The sequence below is a fragment of the Panthera tigris genome, chromosome A2, assembly GCF_018350195.1.
Source record: "Panthera tigris isolate Pti1 chromosome A2, P.tigris_Pti1_mat1.1, whole genome shotgun sequence".
NCBI classification, from domain to species: Eukaryota; Metazoa; Chordata; class Mammalia; order Carnivora; family Felidae; genus Panthera; species Panthera tigris.
In genome coordinates, this window is record NC_056661.1 from 73,575,093 (window position 1) to 73,597,265 (window position 22,173).

General features: G+C 39.4%; 1 protein-coding gene and 2 pseudogenes across 2 annotated transcripts in view; 1 reads left to right on the forward strand and 2 right to left on the reverse strand.

The window, feature by feature from the left end:
• RALA (RAS like proto-oncogene A) overlaps nt 1-22,173 on the reverse strand; it is a 73,135-nt gene that overhangs the window by 27,643 nt on the left and 23,319 nt on the right. The gene's annotated exons all lie outside the window — the stretch shown is intronic.
• Nucleotides 5,366-7,383, reverse strand: LOC102970863 (annotated as a pseudogene).
• Nucleotides 9,276-13,137, forward strand: LOC102971166 (annotated as a pseudogene).

Here is a 22,173-nt window from a genome sequence, read left to right on the forward strand (position 1 = left end):
TGTTAAGCATCCTTTCATGTGGTTATCTGCCATCTATATAGGTCTTTGGTGTTCAAATCTTTTGCCCATTTAAAAAAAAATTTTTTTTAGTGAGTTGTAAGAGTTCTTTATATTTTCTGGAACAAAATTTTTTTTTTACCAGAAAATATTTTCTCCTAGTCTGTGGCTTATCTTTTCATTTTCTTTACATGTTTTTTGAAGAGAAGCTTTTATTTTGGCGAAGTCCAATTTATCATAGTTTTGTTTCATGCTTTTGGAATCCCAATAAATCTTTGACAAATTTTAAGTGACAAAAAAACTATTGTTTTTAATATTTATAAACAAAACTTTATTAATTAGTCATTATTAAAAAGAGAAGGTGGAAGGAAGTCCAGGTGAAACAACGTTAATAGCAACTGACACCCTAAAGTCTTCCTTCATTTTGAAGAATACAATTAAGCTCTATATGAGCAGCATTCAAAGTTAGAAAGTCCCTGCAACACTGTTTTATTTTTGAGATGGAACAACATAATATTTTCCAACTATTCAAGCTTCACTGAATAACAAGAACACAAAATTATAATAAAGACTGAACTAAGGAAAGTAATACTATTTTAAGGTTACAGTAGCTGGAAACTGCTTAAAGATGGCTTAACATTTTGCCTTGTCTGAATAGTAAAAGTTATTTACATGACTTGCCAGACACGTTGTCAGATATCAAAGCACAGACCTAAAATCACAAAGGCTTGAATTACTTTATCTCCTTGGGCGTCAGCTTGTTTGTAAAGCCAATGTTAACATGAATAAAACAGCGTATGTACGATAAGCATCTTTTTATTTAGTTTTAAATGTTTATTTTTGAGAGAGAGAAACAGACAGAAAGTGCACATGTGAGCAAGGGAGAGGCAGAGAGAGATGGGGACAGAGGATCCGAAGCAGGCGCTGTGCTAAAAGCAGACAGCCTGAACCACGAGATCATCACCTGAACTGCCCCTACGCATCTTTTTAGAAGATAGTACCTTTAATGCAGCATATATTCAGCCCCCATTCAGGGCAAAATTACTAACAGCAGCACAAAGGTAAAACCCTTGCCACAGTTAAAACTAACAAAAATTTTCTAGAACAAATGAGGAAGTGATGGCTAAGCGAAGACTTGAAAGACAAAGCAATAGTAGACCAGGTGAACCTGGGAGCCATGGTTGGAGATAAAGCTGTAAGAAGTAAAAAGGGCCAGAAACAGAACCTTATGTACCAGGAATGTAATGATTTTTGTCCTCAAAGCAGTGGAGAACCACCAGGAGTTTTTAAGCGAGAGACTATGACTCAGAAGGGAGAACAGCTAGAAGCCTACAGGGCCATGGTGACTTGAGTGTGGACTAGGGAAGTGCTGATGAATTCAAGAGACACTAAGGGAAAAGACTCAACCAATATGGGGACCTATTAGATGTGTGGGGTGAAGGAGAGGGGAAGCTCAAGCCAAATTACTTAACTCTCTGACTAGAGTGGATGGACATGGGTAAGGAAAAGAAGAAGCAACAGCCTTTTGTGGGGTAAGGGTAGGTGGTGAGAAGAGTTCATGCAAGGAAATGATGGAAATCACTTTAATAGTTCAAAATAATTTAAAAATTGAATCTAAGATTGTATAGCTGAAATATAAGAGGTTTTCTCACTCTGGCCCCAGTAGTTTTGTTAGCACATTATGACTTGATTTCAGTAATGCCGAGAAATAAGTAACAGGGTGAAACCCGAAAGGTAAAAGAGTAAAAAAAACCTATAAACTACTATCGATGGCTATTTTAACATTTGTCTTTTAACCCCTAAGTGTGCTTTTAAAATAAGATTATGTACTTTAGAAAAACATTAAATTGTTAATACTTATAAAGAATATACATTTTGCTTCTATATTCCTATGCTAACTCTGGGAGGATAAATAACAGTAACCATTTGAATTGTGAAACATGTGAATATGTTCCTTAATTGAAAATTAAATAAATTAAATATTTTTACTCAATTTACCAGGTACAAAACTGCATGAAGAAATAATACTCAGAGTCTGGATGCTTAGTGATCTAAAAAAAAAGTATAATTTGGATAAGTTATACCTGCTTTAGGTTCTACTGTGTATGAGCTATAAATTAGTGTATATACACTCTCAGTTTCTTCTTGATATATTTAGGAACTTCATATTGTCTATGAAAGCTTTGCTAATTAAAAAAAATGCAACCAGAAAAAATAATTGAACTAATCCTGTCTGAATTATCCAGCTTAAAAATTATTCAACTAAGTAAGGCTTAGATCAAACTTAGACATTAGAAGAAATATTGACAAAAAGTTTAACAGTAAACAGTCATAAGCACATAAAATATATTTTTTAAATATTTATTTTGAGAGACAGAGAGAGAGAGAGAGAGAGAGTACATGCATCTGTGCAAGCAGCTAGGGGTAGAGAGAGGGAGAGAGAGCATCTCAAGCAGGGATAGCATAGAGCCTGACATAGGGCCTGAAACCACAAACCTCAAGATCATGACCTGATGATCAAGAGTCAGGCGCTCAACCGATGACGCCACCCAGGTGCCCCACTAGCACATGAAATATTTTTAAGGCATCAAAGTTTACATGAAGACATCTGTTAAATTCCACTTTTTAATGCATTTTTCACTAGTAAGTTAGCTCTCTCTTTGTAAAGTGGCTTCTCTGATCTTTTGGCTTATTATTTCGCTTCCTGTTTCTTTTTCCTATGCCCGTCTTCTGAGTCAACACAGAATTATTCAGAGTCAGGTATTGTGCTAGGCATTGGAGGGCAGGAGTGGGTGGGCACATAGGTAAGTCAGGATCCCCAACTTCAAGGATTTTACCATGAAGTACAGAGACATGGTGGGGAGGAGGTTAAGTTATAACACAAGTTTGCCTTCTGCATCCCTTTCCACTTAAGTCATACTTGTTTTTCTGTGTTGTTTTGTTGACCTCATGGCTGTAATTCTTAATGGCTATTTAGTATGTCATTTTGTGCATGTGCAGCAGTTCACTTACTGAGTCGTGTAAGACATGACAGCCGTTCAGAATTATTCAGTATAACAATTAATGACCATCTATTTCTATGTTTAAAATGCTTTTCATGCTGTTTCCATAAGAAACAGAAATTGAATGAATGGATTGTTTAAGGTTTATCAGGCATAATGTCCAACTGCTTTTCAAAAGTTCTGTATAATTGTTCACAACATTCCTATTAGGCAATTGGTATTCTTTAAAAAAATCTGCTAATTACATATTAGGAAAAAGATCTCATTGTTATTTCTAATTCCATCTTTGATTACAGGAGGAGGGTGAATTTTTTTCTATGTATTTGGTTATTTTGTGAATTGTTAATTCATAATTGTTAATTCATTTATAATTCCAAGTCACCACTGACTAGACTTTCTTTCCTCTAGCTTCCCCAGTCTACCACAGCAGGTTTCCTCCAGTGGTGGAGAGATCTACTTCCCATTACAGATCTGGAGAAGTCAAAGACTCCATGTTCACTGTCATTTTAATGGGTGTGTTTCCTTCAACGTTCGTGGGCAAGGAACAGGTCGACAGGTTGGATTCTTCTTCAAATATCAAAACAAGGAGAGTTTACCATGTGTCACTAACACTTTCACTGCAACTCCTAATCCTCCTCAGGCTGAGAGTTTAAAAAGAAACTTTTTTCGAAAGCAGATTTCCAAAATTAGCATGGGAACCAATGTTGTTGCAGCATTTGTATGGGTAGGGTGTATGGGCAGGATGTCTAGTTGGCTCTTAATGCATACAATCATAATATCATGTCCTATCATCTCTTCTGCTCGGTTCCTCCTGAAAGCATAGATTCCTCTCGCAGCCTCTCCTCATGGGTATGCTGGACCGGGGCTTCCTCCACCCTGGCCCACCCATCAGTGCCATCTGTTTCCTGCCTTCTAAAACCTGGAAAGTCTCTGCTTTGCTCATGGCCACTCCATCTGCTCCTACTCTCAGTGCTTGTGAGTTTACAAATTTCTGTTTATAAATTTTATTTTCCTCTGTCATGTCACAGGAAGTTGGGGACACAGAGGAGTCAGTCTATTGGCTTTCAGTACAAATGAGTTAAAATCTTCAGTTGACTTATTTGGAATCCCAAATATTTCAAGTTCAGGAACTTCGAAAATCTCAACTAAAGAGTCTAGTTAAGATAAACCTCAGTTTTAAAGAATGCAATCAATTTTAAGTATTCAGTATCAATTATCAATTTTCAGTATCAATTTTAAGAATAAATAGGTTTCCTGATATAAGTGACCAAGTAATCACACAGAAAGAAAAAAAGAGGTCAGCCAGTGGTCTTCACTGCTATAGAAAAGTGTTGATATGATTTTTTTTTCTAATGTTTTCTTTATAGCATTGGGACAGCTTAGCTAAAACTAAGAATTTATAAAGGGACATATTGATCCGTCATGCTCTGCAAATTAAGTACTGAAACTATTTTTATAAATCAGTAACTTAAAGCTAAAGATCAACTCTACAGCAATAAAGAGAAATTCCCTTTGTACCAACTAATCTCCACAACAGCTCTATAATAGACCACTCGCTGAGTTTCTATTTTGTGGAAATACGGTAGCCAATTCTTTTCATTTATTTTTATTTGGAGGGGGGGTCTGCAGTAACTTTATTTTAAGAGAGAAACCAGGGTTCAATAAGTCTACATGATTGGAGCAGATAGTGGTTATCTTTCCAAAGGGTGAAGCCTGAGCCCAGCTGGCGGCACACAAAAGGTTAAAACCAGAGCCCAGATACCCTCTTTCCTGACTCTGCCCTGCATTGCCCACTCGTGACGTGAGATGAGACACTGCACAACTGCACTGAATGAAGTTAAGGGGTCCAACTGGGCAGAGGCAACATCCCGTCAGGAGACAATCACTAAAGAGGATGCTGAAATCCAGTGCAGTTACCTCTTCCATGCTATTCTTTGATAAGGAAAGTGAGGGTATGGGATGAGAAGTAAATTATGCACTTCTTCAAATAAGTCAATCCTATAGGATGGGGCTGACAGTCCATCAAGCAGCAGAATAGGATGAAAATCTAGGCTAGTTATAGATCTCTGTGCCTCAGGAAAAGAACAGCAATAATAAGGGAGAAGAGAGCAACATCAAAATGTCTGAAAGTATTAAAAAGAAAGGCCTTTTTTCTTTTTCTTTACTTTTTTTTTTTTTTTTTTACATTTACTTATTTTTGAGAGACAGAGAGAGACAGCATGAGCAGGGGAGGGACAGAAAGGGAGGGACACACAGAATCAGAAGCAGGCTCCTGGCTCCGAGCTGTCAGCACAGAGCCCCATGCGGGGCTCGAACCCACGACCCATGAGATCACGACCTGAGTCGAAGTCGGACGCTTAACTGACTGAGCCACCCAGGCGCCCCTTACTTTTCTTAAATAAGACAGGAAACAACATCTTTTATTTTCCTCACTGCAGCGGCAGCAGTTCATGAAACACGGTTTCTGGAACGAGGTCTGTTGATAAGCTTGCCCCATCACCAGAGGACAAACACAGGGCTGACTGCTCATGTTAGAACTAGGTCTTCCCACAATGCCTCTTGTAGGTGCTCTTCTCATTCTAGAGCTACAGAGGTGCCCCCAACACCAAAAGGTGCTTCTGTTAAAGCTCCTGATCTATTGCACTGGCGTGATCGACAGGTTTTTTGGGGGCTCTATCTTGCACATGTACACTCTTTTGGAACACTGGAATTAAAGGATGAGCAGGAGTTTGGTTTTGAGCCACAAAGTTTCAGACACCAGCCACAGATGCCTCTGCCCCATTTCACTACATGTTCTTTTCTGAAAAACACATTCAATGGTTGAGTGTTAAGTACTGTGGTTGAAAGAAATGACTTGCTCACCACCATCCACCCTCCTTCTTCCTCTGTGTGAATCTCACAACCACAGAGGCTGTAGACAGGAAGGTGGTCTTTGTTCCCTCTAACCAGGGAAATTACTTGGTGACCTAGTAAGTGGCATGGACAAGGTAGTCCACGTTGCCTGAGGTGATCATTTGTCAGGGAGATGGAGAACTCCTCGGTCAGCCTCTCCACCTGCTCGAGCTTTAGTCCTGTGAAACCAAACATGCCCATCTGGTCAGCAATGTGCTACCAGTTGTGGCAGGAGCCCTCCTTCTTGAGGAGGGAGACCAGCTGAGTCTGCACGCTAATGACGTGGTTGGCCATGCCTTTTACTTCCTGCAACCATGGTTACTGCAGGTCAGGGCTGGTCAGGATGGTCGAGGCAATCCGTGCTCCACTGATTGGAAGGTTGGAATGCACCAGACAGATCAAAATCTTCAACCGTGACCCCACCCTGTAGGCTTCATCAGCATCTTTCCTGACTACAGTGAACGCTCCCACACACTCACCAAATAAGCCATGTTCTTGGCATAGGATTAGCAGAGACAAACATGAATGCCCTGTTCAGTGAAGTGCATACAGCCCAGGCATCCTTGTTGCCATCATCCCTGGCAAAGCCTTGGTAAATAGGCCATGTCGAGGAATGCAAAGAGATTGTTTTTCTTCACCACTGTTGCTCTATCCTTCCAATGCTTGGGGCAAGGGTCCTCTTCCGTGGGGCTGTGGGCACGGGTATGCAGGAGAAGGACGCTTTGCTGTGGCATTTTCGAAACGTCCTCTTTAGCGCCTGTGAAGTCAAAGCTGCACGTCTTGGGGTTAGAGTACTGATTAACCATGTAGCCGCAGGCCAGTGTCCCTGAAGATGGGCGTGTGATTTCCTCAGAAGCGTTCGGGCAGAAAGGCAGCTCAGCTGAACTTAAAAAAAATCTTTGCAGAAAACTGGCTCCAATCTTCAAGGCCCCAGTTTCAGAAACAGTCTGCATGGTGACATACCAGTTACTTTTCAACGTTTTGCTGTTCTCACCCAGGGCTAGTTCTGCAGATGCCTCACAAAATTCAGCAAGTCTCACAATGGGAAGGTATTCTTTGTCAAATACTTTGCAGCAATCTGGGCCTCTGCCTTCCAGACACTAGGGAGCACAGAAGGCTTTCCATTATCATCTCAGTAGGCACCAACTCCCAGACTGATCTGTTTGCTGTTGGTGTTTCTCTTAAAGGCTCCTGTGACTCCCAGGATGGGATCTGGGAGCCCCATCTCCATACGGGTCCACCAGGAGCCGGCTCTGCCAGAGGCCACAGTGGTGAGGCCTGGGTGGAAGGTGGTAGTGACCCTGGACAGGACACAGCCAGAGAACAGCAGGGCCAGGGCAGGTGGCAAGAAGGCAGTGGGTAACTGCAAGGCAGAGTGGAGGGCCAGCTGCCGGTTCTTTTTAAATAGCAACAGGGAGCCATTCAAAACAGAGAAAGAAAGAAAACACGAACTAGTAACCTTTGAAATTCTGACTTGCTCTTGTGTGCGGCATCACACATCCATCCATTCACATTAAGCATTTGGTACGTACTCTGTGCGGTTTACTGTAGACGTATGGCACAGCAAAATGACAGGAAATATCACGGTTTTTAATTAAAAACTCTAACAACGAATATAGAAAATAGACTAAGCTTATGTTTATTTCTTTCTTTGTGTATATAACTCAAGGCTTTATTTTTATTTTTATTTAAATTCTACTTAGTTGGGGCGCCTGGGTGGCTCAGGTGGTTAAGCATCCGACTTCGGCTCAGGTCATGATCTCACGGTTCGTGGGTTCAAGCTCCGTGTCGGGCTCTGGGCTGACAGCTCAGAGCCTGGAGCCTGCTTCGAATTCTGTGTCTCTGTCTCTCTCTGCCCCTCCCCAACTCATGCTCTGTCTCTCTCTGCCTCTCAAAAATAAAGAACCATAATTAAAAAAAAAAAAAAAAAAGAAAGAAAAAAAGACTTGGAAATTCCTTGAAAATCATGAAAACATCCTTTAGCACCTAGATTTTCCTTCCAAAGATTGAGTACTGATAAATCTTAATTTGAGATTTGATCATATCTTACAGTTAAAAATGACTAATTTGTTGACTCATGAAAATAAAGTTTCAGTTCATGACTATATAATTGACTATATGAAAAACATACCGGTCTGTATAAAAGAACTTGTACATTAAAAGAAAAACAACCTGAAGGGAAGATTCTCTCACAGGTGTTTTAGTAGGTGTATGCGCTAGAGTCATCTGGGGAACTTTTGAAAAATGCACTTACCCAGGACCCATGCATGAAGATCCTCACTGAACGAGCTAGGATGCGGACAGTGTATATTGTAAAAGGCTGACCTGATCATTCTAATTTGTATCTTGGTTAAGAATCATCACTCCATATTATCATAAAGTTGAACTATATAAAACTGCCAACATTAGATTTCTTTTTTTACTTAGAAATCAGCAATTTCATATGATTCATTTATTTTATTATTTTTTAAAATAAACTTTATTAAACAATTTTTTTTTAATGTTTATTTATTTTTGAGACAAAATGCGAGTGGGGAAGGGCAGAGAGAGAGGGAGACACAGAATCCAAAGCTGGCTCCAGGCTCTGAGCTGTCAGCACAGAGCCCAACGTGAGGCTTGAACTCACGAACCGCGAGATCATGAGCCAAGCCAAAGTCGGACACTTAACTGACTGAGACAGGCAGGCACCTCATGACTCATTCAATAGATAGTGGCCTAAGACTAAAAACAGCTAACATTTACTGAACATACTACTTTGTACCAGGCACTAAGTTTTGTGCACCTGTTGTTGCCAGTTTTATAACACTAGCCAAGAAGTGGGCAAAGACATCCCCAGACTTTGTGTGGGGAAGTGAGGGGGAAAGAGAGGCAGTTGAGAAGGGGAGGAGGTGAGTCAGGGATGATACCACAGAGCAAATCATCATTGTATTTGGAATAAAGACCACTGGGGTTCTTGATGGATCGATGGAGGCAGAAGAGACCAGACAACAGTAATTTAAAACAAGTCCCTGGGACACCTGGGTGGCTCAGTTGGTTGAGCATCCAACTCTTGATCTGGCGCAGGTCACGATCCCAGCGTTATGGGATCGAGCTCCACGTCAGGCTCCGTGCTGAGCATGGAGCCTTCTTAAGATTCTCTTTCTCCCTCTGCCCCTCTCTTGAGCTCATACTCTCTCTCTAAAGTTAAGAAATTAAATTAAATAAATAAAACAAGTCCCACATACAGCAACTGCCTATGTGGCCAAGGAAAGGGACAAGACTCCTTGGTCATTTCCAATACATCTAACAGGCAGAACATGGAACAGAGTGTATGTCAAATTACTCTAAGCGGGAGTGGGTGGACGGTGAATGACAGTGGGTATCAGGGGTTCATTGGGGATAGTCATGGCTCATCAGGGACGGTTGGGAATCATAGGCTGGGAAGTAGACCCACACACAGGTAAGCTTTCAATCTCTTCAAACTGTATCACCAAAAGCCAACCATACATTTAAAATTAAAACATTAAACATGTGCACCTAAATGCAAAATAGGGGTTAGAAGCAAAGGTGTTGCAGCTCATTATCACTTAAGGTTACAGGCTTCAGCACAGACGACAATTTGATGCTCAAAGAGATAACATTCGGAAGGTCCAGGCTCCACAGAAAGTGAGATTTACCCAGGGATTTCATCCAGTAAAATATCTCCTTCAGTATACTAGCCTCTTTCTTCCAATTTTACACGTGATAGGATTTTAACAAATTATTTTCATTTTTACCTAGAAGTTTCACTGCAAGATGTTTTTTAAATCAAATAAACATAATACAACTGAAGAACCACAGAAGGAAGTCTTAAAATATTCTTAATCCTCTCATTTTTCATAAAAGGAAATAAGGGCTAGAGAAGAGTTAAGTCATTTGCAAGAAATTCCACAGAAAGTTGTGGTAGAGTTAAAACTAGGAACTGACCCAGGACGGTATGATCCCGCAGAATCTACGTATCTGTGCCAGTGCAGTTAGAGCAGGCGTACAATCACTGTGTACTCACAAATGACTTTAGAAGCCAGTATCCCATATCCTCATTCTCTTGCTCTATCCCAAAACCCGGAGTTCAATTCAAGGGATGGGCTGAGCATGTTTATTAGTAACTGGTACCCACTTACAGGCTTCCACAGTCACCAATCCATCATACTGGATGACTGAGTTCAAGTAACCTCCTGAAGGACTGGTCTCATGTGATCTAGAAATTTCATGTTATGCCAGGTGTTGAAAAACATGGTCTGGGTTAGGCAGTGGCCGGTGCTGTATGACGACACAGAAACTTGTTCCAGTAAACCCTCTTTAACAACAAAGGATCCTGTTTCCAGATAACTGGCTGCTGCTCAGAAATCACATTTCTTCCTTTCTGGGTTCTTGCCATCTCTTGCTATCAGGAGATGATATCAAGAATCAATAGTGCCTTACAGAGAGTCATAACTAATTCCAAATTAGTGAACCTTGACTCAAAAGGTTTGAAAGGAAGAAAAATAAAATAGTAAAACCTCTTACAGGCCATTTTACAAGATTTCCTACTGAAAACCAGCAAGGATGAATAGATGAAGCCTGTATTTAGTTCCAGTAGACTAAATTCTTAAGCCTAAATATAGTTGTCATTCACATAAACCCAAGAAGCAGAAACAGGAAAGTTCAGGTAGTTCTGAACTTTGAATTACTAGTTCTATTTCTGTTGAAAGGATGCAATTATAATGTATAAAGCTTGGGAATACATTTAAGATACTGGAATAAGAGTTTTGACCCTGCCACCCCAAAAATTATGTATTAACTAAAATACCAAAGGGACTCAACGCCCCTTATTGTTAATAATGTCTGCCTTTTTATGTAACTATAACCTATCACAATAAAAAGTGAAATTAGTTTGACATGGCTTAGCTAAAATTCTTCAAAGACTCCATAAGTGCTCTTAGGTTGAAATCTAAATTCTATAACATTGTCTCCTTATACCACGTGCCCCTGATCCCTTTTTTATGCTTCTCCCCTCAAACTTTATATATCTTAATCCTATGCATTTTCCAATTTCTACTAGTGAAGTATGTGTGGACATTTGGGGGAGTTTGGGTGAGGGGGGAGTATGGATTAAACAATAACAAAGTAGGTCGTAGGTAGTTGAACAATGATACCGAGGAAAGATTAATAGGCCCTGTAGGAACTGGCATGACACAGGACTTGAAGCAAAAGATATACTTGAAGCGAGTTTACAATGATCACATGTTCTGAATACTATGTCCAGATCTACTTATCATTTTTTAAGTAAAACAATAAAACAGGGATTATAGTATGAAGAAAAGATTAACAAGTAGGAAAAGAAAAATTTTAGTGATCAAGTTTAACTACTGTTATTCTATAAAATTTTTAGAATTTTATGTGTAACAGCTTTATTGAGGTGTAACATATAATAAACTGCACATATTTAAATATGACCCACCGTAATCCCCCCTAGCATTGCCACACCCCTTAATACATTGCTCTGTTTTCTATATAAATTAATTAGCATTTTCTATAGTTTCTAGAATTATGCAGTATGAACTCCATCAGGCTTCTTTCACTCCATGTAATTTTGAGATACATCCCTGTTGTTGCCTGTATCAGTAGCTCTTTTCCTTTTACTGCTGCACAGTAGTCCACTATACAGCGTTACTACAATTCGTTTATCCATTCATCTATTGGTGGACATCTGGGTTGTTTACAGTTTTTGACACCTGTTGACAAAGGTGTAAAAGGCAATGCAATAAAGAAAGGACAGTTTTGTGGTTTTGTTTTTTGTTTTTTAAGTATGCTCCATGCCCAGCTTGGAGCCCAATGTGGGGCTTGAACTCACAACCCTGAGATCAAGACCTGAGCTGAGATCAAGAGTTGGATGCTTAACTGAGCCATCAAGGTGCCCTCAGATAGTCTTTTCAACAATGATATTGGAACAATTAAGATATCCATATGCAAAAAAATGAACTGAGATCCATATTGCAAAACTTCTAGAAGAAAGCAGAGAGTTAGGCATATGACCTTGGATTAGGCATATGACCTTGAGTTAAGTAATGATTTCTTAGCTAGAATGCCAAAAGCAAAATCCACATAAGAACAAACTGATAAACTGGACTACCTCAAAGTTAAAAACTTCTGTTCTTTAAAAGACAGTTAAATAAACAATTACAATCATCGACTACATTCCCTACAATGTGCCTTTTATTCCTATGATTTATTCATTCCATAATGGTGACAGATGGCAACTATATTTGTGGTGAGCACAGCATAACATATAGACTTACTGAATCACTATATTATACCTGAAACTAATGTAACATTGTGCCGACTATATTCAAATAAAATCAGTTTTTAAAAACGTATTTTCTGCCTTCAAAAGATAAAAGTTAAGAAAATGAAAGGATAGAAAGGTCCCAGTGGAGAAGCTGAAGTCAACGTGGAATCTGAATATTCGAAATAGATGCAAAACTGTCTCAGCATGGCAGACAAGTAAGTGCACTGTTGTGGGTGATGGTGCCACTGGTAAAATGTGTCTCCTGATACCCTACCGGACACACTTCCATCTGAACATGTACCAACTGTTTTTGACAACTATGCAGTCATAGTTATGGTTGGTGGAGAGCCATATATTCTTGGACTTTTTGATGTAGCAGGGCAAGAGGATTATAACAGATTATGACCATTGAGTTATCCACAAACACATGTATCTCTAGTCTGTTTCTCACTCTTTTCTCTGTCCTCACTCAAAACGTGAAAGAAAAGTGGGTGCCTGAGATAATTCACCACTGTGCAAAGACTCCTTTCTTGCTTGCTGGGATCCAAACTGATCTCAGAGATAACCCCTCCACTACTGAGGAACTTTAAGAATCAGAGAGGCCTGTCACTGCAGAGACTGCTCGCAGGCTATCGAGTATATGGAGTGCTCTGAACTCATACAGCAATGCCTATGGAATGAACGTGTTTGAGGAAGCAATACTGGAGGGCCCACAGCCAGAACCGGAAAACCCGCAGGTGTATGCTGCTATGAACCTCTCTCCAGAGCCCTTTCTGCGCAGCTGGTGTCAGCATCATACTAAAAGCAATGTTTAAATCAAACTAAAGATGAAAAATTAAAATTTGTCTTTCCAATAATGACAAATGCCCTGCACTTAACCCACATGCGCTGGTGTGAGACAAGGCCCATAGGTATGGCCCCCTTGCCTCCCCTGATACTAGTTAATTCTGAGTGATTCTGTATTGTCAGAAAAGTGATAAGTACTAGTTTTTGTTCTGTTGTTTCCAAAAAAAAAAAAAAAAAAAGTTTTCGTTGTTGTTTAAGAGAGAGGCCCGCTTGTGATGACTCTGTAACAACTAATTTGGGTTGCTGAAGCTTCTCCCCGGTTCCACTGTGGAGAGTAATCGGGGACATCTTGGTGGTATTTTTTCTTTTCCATTTTTAGGGTGTGTGCTTGTTTTGTTTTATTTAGTCTTTAAAAAAAAGTGTCATCAACCAGTGGACAGCCCTTAAGGGGAACAGGACAAAACTGATTCCACATTCCACTTCCTAGATCTAGTTTAGAAAACACGTCCCCAACCCCAGCCCCCACCACCCCACTGGTGCTCTTAGGAAGGTGTGTAGTAATGGCCTCATCAGGTAACACACTCCTTTTTGAGAGGTGACTCTTCTGCCTCCCCTTGGGTAGGTCCAGTATTTGATGAAACCCATAAAAGCAGGTGCTACCTGATTTGCCCCTCCTCTTTTCTGGGATGCACTTTACATGGGACTGTGACTTCCAAGGAGATTTGTCTGCCATTTGCTGAGCTTTTTTTTTTTTAAGCTAATTTCTAACTTCTTTCACTGATAAATGAAGAAAAGTATTACATCCTTTGGGATATATCTAATGGATTGAGTTTATAATTTTAAAAAATATTTTTCCCCTTTCAAAAAGAAAATGAGAGGCGCCTGGCTGGCTCAGTGGGTAGAGCATGCGACTCTTGATCTCAGGGTTGTAAGATCGAGTCTCATGTTGGGTATAGAGAATACTTAAAATCTGAAAGAAAGAAGGAAAGAAAGAAAGAAAGAAAGAAAGAAAGAAAGAAAGAAAGAAAGAAAAGAAGAGAAAAAGAAAGAAAGAAAGAAAAGCAAAGGGAAGGAAAGAAAGAAAGAAAGAAAGAAAGAAAGAAAGAAAGAAAGAAAGAAAAAAAATGGGAGAAAATGTTTCGAATTTAAAACAAAATACTGAGGAAAAGACAAAGGCAAATTCTAGCTCACTGGCAGGTTCTAATGATTTTTTCTGGTAAAAAGTGAATGGAGGTGCCTGGGTGGCTCAGTCAACTGCATGTCCAACTCTTGATTTTGGCTCAGGTCATGATCCCAGGGTCATGGGACTAAGCCCCGCACTGGGTTCTGAGCTGGCCTGCTTAAGATTCTCTCTCTCTCTCTCTCTCTCTCTCTGTCCTGTCCTCCATGCTTTCTCTCTCTTAAACAAACAAACAAACAAACAAAACCGTCTATAAGCTCCCAGGAAAAAGAATCAAACAGATCAGGAAAGAAGGTGGTAGAGATTGAGATAATTAAATTTAAATTGCTTCTTACTCTGTAAATGTACTTTTCAGCTATTTCTGAGATAACCAATTTAATGCATACTTGATACCATATTAAATCAGTGGTGAGAAAAGTTCTTGATCCATACAACTTGATCAAAACATTTTCAATGAAAACATTGTGGCCTAACAGGGTGATGTGAAATGTATGCATAAGGGTAAAGAAAGCTGTTTACACAGAACCTCTTCTGTGCAGCATTTCCAGCCTTCCAACTGCTCTCTGGGCCTGAGTGGCTACTTCCTTGGTGGTTCCAGAGCATTCTGGACAAAAGGTCTATCAATGGATCTCACCACACTAACTATCAGGGGCTTTTCAACAGCAAAGAGCTACCCACCCCCCCCCCGCCAGGTCTGTAATCCCAGTATCTAACAACAAATAACTGGTACATACACTTTCGAAAAAGAAACTAAACTCTAGAAAATGACTTTGGAGAACAAAGTAATTGGTAGTGGTAAAATCCTGAGACATTCCCCCAAGAAGAACAGGAACTCCAGTAAAGAACTGCTATGGACAGAACGGCTATGGAAGAACTGCTAAAGGAGAGTCGGCACAGGCAACAGAGTCGCGCTGCTCCCACATCTGATAATGCTATATTGTATTACTTGTAACTGCAATGTGTTATGCATTATGGACAAATTAAACCCTGGTCTCTGAAGCTAAGTTAGTTTCCCCAAGACTAATGTTCAAACAAAGCCTCCGAAAAAAAATAAAATGGAATAGTCAGAAATAATTCTAAATTTAGCAGACTCTTCATGCAATTTTCTTAATAGATTAATACAATCATGTCAATGTTACATAACATCTGACCTAAAGCAATTCAATCTTCTGATAATAAGGTCACTTACTAAGATCACTACAGCAAGTGGCAAATTTCTGCAAACATTTTTTGTTTCTTACCTTATATATGTATTATAAGATTTAGGAGTTTGGGGGGCAGTAGATGTGTTATGTTCATATATCCAACCCAAGAGGTTTAGGTAAGATAAGTTTATGGTCACTGACCTATTTTTGCAAATTAACCAAGGACGTGAATATCCCAGTCCTTTTTGAGAACCTAATAAGGTTCTACAGATCCTCAACACAGAAGCCTCACCATGGCCCTATTTAAAAACAAATACAAATAGAATACACTTTATACCTGCAGTTATTACTTTTCTTGAATTTGTATGTGAATCATTAGTAAGAACTGATATTTGAAAAAAAAGGCTATCATAATAATCATGGCTGTGCACAGAGAAATTAATGACAAGGATATTTACTGTAACATCCATAATAATTAAGTGAAGAATTAAATTATGGATAGCCACAAAATGGGATTATAAAACAATTATAAAAATGATGCTGAGTACTGAATGGTCCTGGAATATGTTCACAAAATCTGTGAAAGCAGCTTACAAATAATATTCACGTATGAACTTTTATTTCATTTATTTATTTAACATTTATTTATTATTGAGGGACAGAGAGAGACAGAGCATGAGCATGGGCAGGGCAGAGAGAGGGGGAGACACAGAATCTGAAGCAGGCTCCAGGCTCTGAGCTGTCAGCACAAAGCCTGACGCTGGGCTCGAACTCACAAACTGCAAGGTCATGAACTGAGCTGAAGTCAGACGCTTAACTGACTGAGCCACCCAGGCGTCCCTCATGTATGAACTCTTGAAACAGATTATGTATTAGTAGAAACAGGAAAAACATCAGACTGCGAAATAAAATTTCAGAAAGAGAACTCTAAACAGGGGCGGCACATGAGAAATGTGTAATTTCCAGGGCTTTTTACTTATCTGAATTCCAGTGTTCTGCCATGTTACTTTTGTGATCAGAAAATAAAAAGCTTAGGAAAAAAGAAAAAGATATTTAAACAGTGTTTTTGTGGTGGGGCTTTAATATAATCAAACTGTCACTAATAGCTGCTGTGGACAGTTACGAAAACATTGGTATGCCCGGCAAAGCTGGAAGTACACAACATAACACACAATTTTGTAGACATTCAAGTGAGTCTGTGTAGTTAGCCTCCAAGATGTCTCCCAACAATCTCCACCTCCTGGTATTCACACCCTTCTGTAGTGTCTTCTTGTTATGTACCAGGGCTGACCTGTTTGACCATTACAATACAGTGGAAGTGACGGCATGTCACTTCTAGGATTAGGTTATAAAAGACTAAGGTTTCTGTCCTGGACACTCTCTCTCATCACTCCCTTTGGGGGGAACCATGTTGTGAGTAGTCCTGTGGACAGAAGTCCATGTGGCAAGGAACCGAAGCCTCCTGCTAACAACCACATGAGTGAGACGGGAAGCCAGCCTTCTAGACCTAGCCCAGTCTCAGATGACAGGAGTTCTGGCTGACACCTTGATTGTAGCTTCATGAGAGACTGAGTCAGAACCACACAGCTAAGCTGCTTCTGATTCCTGACCCACAGAAACTGTGAGATAATAAATGTTTGTTGTTTTAAGCCAATAAGATCGTGACAATTTCTAACACAGCAATAGCAGACTATATAGTTAGCTTACACCTTTGGAGAGCAGAGTCCTTCTAAGAACCCACCTTAGGAAAAAGCACCTAGGCTATAACCCATTTTGCTCTAAATTCAAAGTTCTGATTTCCTATCCGGTCTGACCTAAACCAGAAAAGGCATCTGAATACCTTTTACAAAATATTCAGTTCCTTAGATTTGCCTTCTACTTCCCTTCTCCCACTCATATTTCATCTCCTCTTTCAGTTACTATAAGTCTAGGGTTGACAAACCCCTTCTGCAAACAGCCAGATAGCAAATATCTTAGGCTTCTCTGCAGCAATCATGCAATCCTACGGCTACAGCTTGAAAGCAACCATAGACAACATCTAAATAAATGGGCGCAGCTGCATTCCAACAAAACTTTATTTTAAAAACAGTCGGTAAGCTGAATTTGGCTCCAGAGCTGTGGCTTGCCAACCTGCTATAAATGAAAACTAGTAAGACCAATGTTTCCAACTCAGGCAGCAGATTCCGTTCCCTCTAGCCGACTCCATATATTGCTCCACAAAGCCCTGGCCCCCCAACCAATGCATCAATTTTGTTCCTCTTTACTGAATATACACGTTATTTCAACTATCTTAAAAGACAAAACAAAAACTCTCAATCCTGCTTCCATTTCTCCAGCTCAGTGTGTCTAAATTTGGTCCTCTCCTCCTCCCCTCTTAATCAGGCTTTTGTTAAGATCCTGGAATATCTTCACACTGTTAAGTCAAATCGTCAATTCTCAACCTTCATTATAGATGACCCAGATGATCACTCCCTTTTTCTTAAAATACTGTGTTTGATTTCCAGGACACCATAATCACTTGGCTTTCCTCAAATCTCTATGGCGCTCCCTTTCGATCCCCTTTGTTCTAAGTGTGGTGGACCTCAGGGTTCAACTTGAACCTCTTTTTTCTGTCTACGTTCATTCCTTCATAACCTCACTCAGTATACTTCAATAAGAGATGCCACCCAACTTTATACCTCCAGATTTCATCTCTCTCCTGAAGGCCAGACTCCCATTCAGCTGCCTCTGACAGCTTCAGCTGGTTGCATTCCAAATTTAACTGTCCCAATTCCAAACCGTCCAAAACTAAACTCCTAATTTCACCTACCTCAACCTGCCTCTCTCAGTTTTTCCTTTATCTTAGTAAACAGTAAACCCATTCTTTGAGTTGCTCAGGCCATACGAGTCATTTTTGCCTCCTCTTTCATAGCCCACATCTGATCTCCTGGCAAATCTGTAAGCTCTACCCTCAAAATGTATCTACTCCTGAGAAGAATTTCTATGTTACTCTGAATAACAATAACAGTCTTACAATGAAATGTAAGGTCCTAAGTTATCTTACCAGTCCTTCTACTAGAAGGGAAACACATGGCTCATTGCTTCACATTATTTAGGACTCCCCTGGGTAGAATAGAAGATTCATGGACGCAGGGAATTTTTCTTTGTTTCCTGTTTGTTACATCTCCATTATTTTATATAGTACACAACACATAGTAGATACTTAATATTTGTTGAATAAATGAGTCAACTGTGAGAAGAGGCAAAAAATACTTTCTAAGGCAATAGAAAACTTATTGGTAAAATAAATTGTATGTTAATTTTTTTCTCACTTCCTACTTTCAAAGTATTTTTTAAACATAATCAAAGCCCCTGGTAACTTATGGCAGAAAGAAGACTAGCAACGAGTCAGTGGTCCTAGGTTGTACCACATACTACTAGCCTCTAGAGACTTCAGTTTTTCATTAATGACTGCACAAGGAGCCTTGGACCCTTTAAAATCAGTAAACAAAATTTTGCATCTGACTTCAGAGACTTATACAATGACAGATACTTTCCAAACCCACAGGCATTTGACCACAGCCTCTATAAAGGTGTGTTGACAGGGAAGTCTAACTTCCTGGAAAAAAATGTCCTGCTATACAGGAGAAGTGTCAGAGTAGCTGATAAGCTGGTGACACAGAAGTGAAACAAACACTTATTAAAGGGCTGAAAATGTCCAAGGCTTTATGTTAGATACAATTAACACTGGAAAGTAAATAGGAATTTTCTTTGTTTAGATTTTTGTAATAGACTGTGTAAATGAGCCCCCAAAATTATGTAGCATGTCCAAGGTCACACAACTAATAAATGGCTAAGCTAAAATTCAAATACAGGTCTATGAAATCCCAACCTACACTATTCCTAATGTATCATACACCAAAAGTTTTGGTTACAAGGACACAACATATCTGGGATGGCAACAGAAACTGATGGAATGTTTTGATCAGAGAGACAACTAACTGGGCTCTACGTCTAGCATATTTACAAAAATTATCTTCCTAGCTGAGTCACAGGTCACTATGAAGGATAATTCCAGAGTTCCCAGAATAAGCCCCATAAGGGCAGAGGTTATGTAGACTTCCTACTGGGAAGAATCCACTCCTAAACAAATAGGGATACTCAGTTATATTTCTTCATAAAAACTAATACATACTCCTACTTATTTTTCAAGGAAAGGAAGCTAAAATTTGTGGATGAATGCCCACCGTGTTCTAATATTTTGCAGTATTTATTAAAATGACCCTGTAAGGCAGGCATCAAATAGATGCAAAATACTAGACTCAAAAGACTGTGGAAGATATTACAAATCTTTGATATTAACAAGCTGATGTAAACAGAGCCCATCTGTTTCCAAGCGCTACTGCTCAGATCTATCTACTTGGATATTCACAAACAACTCAAACTCAAAATCATGATATTCTTCCTCCTATATTCCCCTTCTCAATGAATGGCATCCTCATCCACTCAGGCTCAGGAACCCACACCAGAAACTTCCGTTATTCTTGATGCCTCTCCTTAACTTTTCATGTGTAATTAATCACTCAAGCCCTACACATTCTACCTCCTCGGCATTTCAAATGCATCTGCTTTTCTTAATTCCCCTGATCCAATTCAGGACATTATCGTATTGGCCTGAGTTGTTCTAAGAGTCGTATTATCCTCGCCTGATAGCCTGACCCCTTCCAATGCATTCTCTAGAATATCGATCTTGAGAGCAGGCTTCTAGGCACCCCAGGATGAATATAAAATGAACCACTGGAATATGGGAAAAATCAGAACTTGTATTTACATGTGTTTATAATGTTAGAAAATGAGAAATTAAGCTTTACTAATAGCCAGCATACTGACACTGGCATCCTCGCTGGGTCTCTGTCAAGTGGGGAAGGTCTATGTGGGGTTTGAGACGTAGGCCCTGAGGGAAGACTGAGCAACCCGAGAGAGGTGGAGAGTAGTGCTCTCACAGCTGTTCACTGTCGGGATATTAGAGTGTGTTTTAGTTTACATGAGCCAGGTAGGTATGTGTAAAAATTATTCTCTACGTTTTACCTAAAACATCTTTACAAGACAGATAATTTAATAAGCTTCCTGAAAAGAAATCATGAATTGAAAAGATTCGTGCAAGTACAGGTGAGCAACAAGACAACGGCAGAGCTTTAACTCATTTTCACTTCTAGTATAAGCTCTTCATCAGTTTCATGGAAGAAAACGATGGCAAAGTAAATCAGATCTGAGAAGGCCAAACTAAAATGGAGGACTGAAATGGCAATATGCATTTATGTATGTAATTCTATTAGGTTTAGGTCTGGCCTCTGACAGAAAACCCAAAACATCGGTTAAAAATAGACATTAATTTCCATGATGATAGAAGTATACAGAGACAGGCAATCCAGGACTGACAACGTTGCTCCAAAATTATCTAACAACCAGTATGCTTCCAGTATTTTAGGGGGCAGCTGTACCCATGGTACAGAGGATTCCCAGTCATTACAAATAAGTTTAAGGTATGCAACCCTCTCTACTTTAAGAGCCCTTCCTGGAGTTTCACAAATCATTTCTGCTTGATCTCACTGGCCAGAAATTAGTCACCTGGCCACACAGTTAACTGTAAGGGAGACTGGCATTTGTAGTCTTTATTCTGGGCAAGCCCCACTAATATCTGGGAGTTTCATTTACAAAAGAAGGGGAACATTGAGATAAGCTGTCTCCAACACTTGGTATAAACGATAAACCTCATGCTGTTCCTCATTAACCAAGATTTAGCCACAGTATCAAAATACAAAAAACAAAAAGATCTGAATAATGAAGTCCCTCCATCCACTGTAAATATGGTGCAAACTGATGTGAGGCAAAATCTGAACTGAATAGACTAGAGACTATTTGTACTATTGATTTACTTAGTGTGACTAGTCGTACATTTTGCTGCAAAAATAGTATTTCATTAAAGGGTATTACACCAAATTATGAAATACTTAGTATATGCATAAAATTATCTTTCTTAAGTTCTAAGAATTCTAAATCCTAAAACACATTCATTTTAGATAAAAGAATTATGGAATGGTAGTATGAGACAATTAGGATTATTAAGGTATTTAGAAACTAAGTGTCTGAGGGGCACCTGGGTGGCTCAGTTGGTTAAGTGTCCAACTTCGGCTCGGGTCACGATCTCGCAGTTTGTGAGTTCAAGCCCCACAATCAGCTCCACACTGTCAGTGCCGAGCCTGCTTGGGATTTTCTTTCTCTCCCTCTCTGTCTCTTCCCCACTTGTGTGTGCTTTCTCTCTCTCAAAATAAATTAATAAACTTTAAAAAACAAAACACACAAACAAAACTATGTGTCTGGAACAAGAAAGCCTCCATGTTTTTTAGTCCTCTTTAAATTAATGTTATACTGCAGCAAAACTTTATATAATTACTCTGAACTTAACGATAAATGTTCACAAGCATCCATTAAGGCATTCCTATTAATAGTGAAATCTACATTATATTCTATTAACACTTGTTCTTCCTGTCATGTCAAAATGTCTAAAATAACATAGAAAACAAAAGGTCAAATTAAAATGAATTTGCAACAAATACTGGAAAACATACAGGTTTTTGGCTAACAAGAAGAATAAAATTCTTGGACAGGTAGATTAAGGTGCAAATGTTTCTAACATGTCAGTTAAAGTATTTTCTAGCTTCTAAAATAACAGCACACAAGAGCTGCTTTTTATTTGCTAAGAAAGCAAGGGGTCTCAGAGAAGGTTATCTCCAAAAGTAAATTGCTTCTTTCATAAAAACAGTGTGTTACATGGAAAAACAATGTAAATATACCACTGATGGAGCTATGTGGATGAATAAGAGATTCTAGGGTAAGCACACACAG